This window comes from Austrofundulus limnaeus, unplaced genomic scaffold (genome assembly GCF_001266775.1).
Source record: "Austrofundulus limnaeus strain Quisiro unplaced genomic scaffold, Austrofundulus_limnaeus-1.0 Scaffold74, whole genome shotgun sequence".
Lineage (NCBI taxonomy): Eukaryota > Metazoa > Chordata > Actinopteri > Cyprinodontiformes > Rivulidae > Austrofundulus > Austrofundulus limnaeus.
In genome coordinates, this window is record NW_013952476.1 from 2,065,063 (window position 1) to 2,071,150 (window position 6,088).

Below are 6,088 nucleotides of genomic sequence, written 5' to 3' on the forward strand. Positions count from 1 at the left end.
TCCATTTTCTCAATGTCAAATTACAAAAAAAATAACAAAAGTAAAATAAAACTGAAAAATCAGGAGTAATGTTCTGAAATTAGCACCAAGGAATTACTTTGAATTATCTGGACCTGAGTTAAACATTATGCTCATTGAACCATGATTTAATGAAGATGACACTCTGAAGCAATAACTAACCATTATTTAAGTTTTTCTAAAGCACAAGAATCTCTCTGAAAAAGGCACGTTACAACAAGGGTCTGAGTTTAGGTGTTAGAGTCACAAGGAGTCGGACAGTTTAGGAAGTTTGGAAAAGTTTGGAAAGTAATTCGGAAAATAATTCACTTTGAAGTTTGGATCAAAAGAATGTTAACAATTGTACTAGACTGTCAGCTAAAAAAAACAGAGAAACAATTCTTATTAACTTGCATCAGCCCAAAAGGTTATAATCAGACCCGCAATTCTTTTCTCATCACTAGATTAGAAGACAGTGCTTCACTGAGGTACAGCTGGACTGGAGTCTGCACAGATMGAGCTCAGCTTCATGGACCCTGTAATTACAAACAGGTTATTAAAYTTTGTTAAATCATTTCACTAATGTCTCATTAGATACATTCACAGAAAAATCATTAACACTATTTTTTTTTTACTTTTGCAAAAGATTTCRCAATAAAATGAACAAAACTCCTCTTCGCAGTAATAATGTTTTTCTGAGCARATAAAGAAGTGTAAACAAAACTGATCTCAGCTGATTAGATGTTGAAGAGTGAAATCCTCCAAACTCAGAATCAGTCTGGGCAGAATGACTTAAACAAAACAACTGATGAACGCTTAGGTGTCAGAAAGAGAGGAGGTCCCTTTATGCTACATAACTCAGTGACTAAAAGAGGAAATGTTTTTTTTTCATCTGACAGAGAGACTTTAGCTGTAACGTGTGATGTTCTCGAGGCAGGGCGCAGTCTGATACTGAGAAGTTTCTGAAAGCTTCTCTTGATCAYCTGGAGCTTTGCTGTAAGGATGGTTTAACTCCAACTACAACCCAAAGCAGATTCTTAAAAGAAGAAACTGTGTGGAGAAACTGGCAGAGCTGGAACTTGTTTAAACTCCTGAACTTTGGGACGATGAACCTAAAGAGTCGTTGCCATCTGCTGGTCCTTCCTCRGATGAAGGAGCAGAAAAGTTTGTCAGAAAACCCAGAGGTGAGTGATGCTGTGTGTTCCAGTTGTTCTTGTAGCACTGCTCTGCCTGAATCCATGTCTTTGCTTTCCCAACACTTGCTCTGTAACTCTGAGACAAAGATGGCAGCCTGATGTAAGTGAGGAAGAGGAGAAACACCTTTACTCTGGATCACAAACCAGGCCAGACCAGGCTCATCTTGTCTGGGTTGCTAGGAAACCAGTGAGGTGCCTGATCCAATTTATTAAATTCAGCCTCTCGCCTCTATCTCTCTCTCTCTTTTTCTCTCTCTCTCTCTTCCTGTCTGTCTCGCTCACTCGCTTTTGGCCCCTCGTGTTACTTTCCCTATCTGCTGTTATCTGTCGAAGCTTTTATCTGGTTTCTCTCCTGTCTGCTTCTCTCTTTTTGTTTTGTCTCCATCCCCCCCCGGTTCTGTCAGGTGCCCCCCAGCTGGTTTTGTGTCCATGCGGCTACATCCGAGCCTGCGTCTTCTTCATTCTCTGTCCATGTCAGAGCTCAGACAGCCTCCCAGACTGCAGCAGTGCCACCCCCGTATCTTTCACACTGAGCCGCGAGTCCCTCCCTCAGGCAGGCCAGACCTTCTGTGACTTAAACACACAATCCACTTTATCATCTATACTGGCACTGTTGTGTTTCAAGTCTAAATTTAAAAATGTTCGTACACCAGCACCTCACTCTGTACCCTGCTCARACCTGCTGTATTTAATGTCAAACTRTAGGTTAGAATGAWGAATCTGCYTTTAATTAGAARTAACAGACATTATTTCAGTATTTACTGTAGTTTCTGTATTGTGAACAAAACCACATGAAAACAAAAGGACATTTGTTTTTGACAGATTTTTGTGTATTTTTTACTCAAGTAAAAAGTAGTATCAGCTGTTTTTAATCCTACTGAAGGAGTGTTTGATGAAAAATAATTGTTTTTGTTATAACTGGTGCTGTTGAGCTCCACATGGTTCGTTTAACTTTAGATAGAGGTTATGATGAGTTACTAAAAGAAATGTTATGAGGAAGTTAAAAGTCTGAACAGAGATGTAATATTAGCCCCTAAACCTCCCTCTAATATGGACTCAAACATTGTGTTGGCACATTCTATCTAGTGACCCTACTATAGGCCACAGTTTTTAGAAGCCTCTCAAATTTGCCAAAAGGAGGGCCATCAAGGGGGAATTCTCAGTTAAAGCAGACTGCTATAACTTCCTCATTTTTTGCCTCACCTGATGGTAATTTTCCTTGTTTAATTCTAAAATACTTTATTAATTAAATAATGAACATAACCATTACCTCATGTAAGCTGTGCTCAGTAGTGCTGTGATTAAAGGTAATGTGTTTCCACATCCTCATACAGGCAAAAAGTTGTCTTCTTCAAACAGAATCACTTGTCGAACTAAATAAGTTGTGTAGTTATTGAAGTGTTSTTGTGGCCTAAAAACTACAAGAGAATTAAAAGTCAGGTTTTCAGAACATAAAAGCAAAATTCATATTAAAGATGAGWGATCTCCTGTTGCCAGACATTTTATGACAGAGGYCCATTATATTTGRTCCTTGAAATTTCAAAGTGTAGAAGTTGTTCCTGCTCTCAAAGGAGGAGGTGATCGAGATAAACTTCTGCCACAAAGGGAAGCATTCTGGATCCACTAAAGGWCTTAATGAAGAGTTGGTGTTGAACTTCATTCTTTGATTTTTTTCATAATTTTTTTGTGATTTATGTTTTCACATATGCTGTATATTATTGTAGTTTGTCACTAGATGTGCTTGTTTGTCCCAGATGTTTCTCCTTTGGCCTGATTAACCAACCTGTTTCTAATTGGCTTAGATGTTCTTTAACCTCTTTATACAGACTCAATGTTTGTCTGATCTGTAAAAAGCTGATGATGGCATATAGCCGAAACACATCCTGTTTTTTTGACCTTTTGATATTTTTTGGAGTGCTGGTTATCCCTATTTTCATATTTAACACATATATTTGCGCATATATTTCAAACAACAGAGAAAAGTTTATGATTTGATGAGGGAACTCAGGAACAGTGAGTCAAGTGTCAGATATTAGTTAGAGAATCAGAGCTTACAGTAGTTTTTGTGTTCAACTTTAAMTTTTGAGTCTTACATTTCCTCTGACGACTGTTTATTACAGATATAATATGTGGTTTGGCTTTAATGCCTGTTTGCAGTCAGCYTCTGAAAACATTTCACTTCTCTCAAAGGTTGGAGGATTCTCCATGAATGGCTGCAATTCTCAAAAAGGGGCTAAATTCAATTTAATTTGGTTTCTTTAAAAAGCACCAAGTCAGAACAAAGTTCGTCTCAGATCTCTCTGTAAAAAACAATAAATCTAAAGAAGCCAGCAGATTGTACTGAATCTTCACTTTGTCACAGTCTCCCATCCTGAGCAGCACACTGGTGACAGAGGAAACCCTCTCTTTTAAAAAGAACCTCCAACAGAACCAGAACCCTGAGGATCCCAGTGTCTGTCCTCTCTGGACAGGCACTAAATCACACATGTCCCTATGATATAAACCAGGAAGAACTGTATGCTTTTCGTGTTTATTTTGTTTTGGAGTTGTTTCCTTTTGGTTATATTTTTCTTTGGGTTCAGTTTATTCTCCAGTGTTTTCAGAYCCACCAGTACCTTTCCCTCAGCCTCTGCTCCTCAGTCCTGCAATGCCCACCTACACCCACCTGTCTCACCWGTCAGTAATGTCACAGCCCCACACTGTCGTCTTTTTGGCTAAAATCCTYACAGTGTTGGAGCAGGACCATCTTAAAGTTAGGAAAAAAAGACACAAAGTGAGAGAGAGGGAGCTTCAGTTGCCCAGAGAGGAGAAGAATACAAACGAGAAGCACAGGATTTGTGTCTGAGCAGCAATAAATCTGAAAACAGCAAGAACTTGAGGACATGCTGATGAGGTGATTAAACCATCAAATCAGGTGTGCTACTGGAAAACAATGAAAACATGAAGGACTGTGGCCCAAGGTTGGACACCACTGAGATGTTTGAGGAGGGTTGAACACACATGCTGCAYCAGGAGGTTCTGACAYGCTGAAGTCAGGAGGAGGCTGGATTTGATTGATWTTTATTCAGCCAGTCATCAAATAGTTCAGCAACAATTCAAAACATTACAAAATGTAAACAGCTTGACTGAAAAGGTACACTGTGGTGGACTGAGACGAGCCGAGGCAGCTGAGGAGAGGATGGACTGTACTTATATAGCGCCTTTCTATCCATCCGGGACACTCGAAGCACTTCACACTGCAGACATTCACCCATGCCCACACACATTCACACACATTCACACACTGATGATGGCAAACTACAATTGTAGCCACAGCTGCCCTGGGCCAGACTGACAGAGGCGAGGCTGCCATACACAGGCGCCACCGGACCCTCTGACRACCATCAGTAGGCAAGGTGGGTGAAGTGTCTTGCCCAAGGACACAACGACTGAGTCGACTGGATGGGGATCAAACCGGCGACCTTCCGGTTCCAGGACGACTCCCCTAACCACTCTGCCACAGCCACCCCCAGGATGACTGATCTGTGGAGGAGYTGAATGCTGGGAAGAAGCAAAGGAGAGGAGAATGTGTGTCAAAGTAGATGTAGGGGGAGGGGCAACTTGGGACAAAAAGAGGTCAAAGGAAAGAAGCCATGAGATGCAAGAAACAAGGGCAGCTAAACATAGTCGCTGGCTGTYAGGAGAAGATATGGCGGCTTTCTGGGATATGCATGAAGATGTTAGAAGATGAAACTGTCAGTGGTGGGCTCAGCTAACSAAAATATTAACTTCACAAACACCTGAGCTGCTACACCATATTCTTAGTTCTGCTAACGATAAAAAGCTAKATAAAAATAAATACTGGGGAGGCTAAAGCTATCCAATCCACCAWGTGACCTTCTGTACAGCATGCAACACCACTTGTGTTCATCCTTTGAACACACACCTCTAGTGTTTATTTCCTGTTTCTATTCCCCTGCTTCCGACCTMTCAATCATGGTTTGTCAGATTTAAAGTCAATAACTAAACTTCTGCAGAAATCTATTAATCACCAATTTTTCTTTCTTAACACTTGTATATTAGTCTCATAACAAGATCAAACATATTTGGCTGATATAAGAGTGTAAGACTTGGTCTTTGTTCTTTTAATGTTTCATGTATGATCAGAGCCGGCTCTTGGCATAGGCGAACTGGGCAGTCGCCTAGAGCACCATCTGCTGGAGGGGGCGCCAAACTGCAGACGAAAAAAGTAATTATTTGTAATTCCTGGTTGTAACTCTGCTCAGTGCCCCTTTCAATTAGCTTTGTCTTAAAAACAATAATGAAGTATTACAGGAAAAACAAACTACTCTACCCATAAAATACCCCCCATGCAACAATTGCCCCCATTATCTCTCTCATTTGATTGATGTTGCACTGACTCATCCTGCTCCGACACTCTGACGGCAGAGGGGCTAGTAGTGCCTCTCAGGTTGACATCAAAGCAGCCCGTTGATCCTGCTGACATCCATTCTCACACAGTGAGGACTGAGTTTGTCAGCCGAGGACCTTATGAGGTAAAATCAGACTTATATTTTCCAAAAAGAGAGGACCTTCTAAATCTTTGCACAAATTGTGAACAGGGTCTTTTGTTTACCCCTGTCTTTTGATTTAATTATATTTACTTTATTTATTCATTTAGTTTGTTGTGTGATGTATGTTTGTGTTTAAAGCAAACAAATCTAAGTTTACCATAGTACCTGTTACTGTCAAACTTGTTTTTAGGGGTCAAATTGGGGTGTGTAGCGAATTACTTAATGAACCTAGGACCAGCCTAATCTTCACAAAGGTAATCCCTCAAGATCTTGCAAAAATGAAATCAGGAAATAATAAAATACCCCTCTGATCATGAAGTGAAAAGATGAAAACTTGTGACC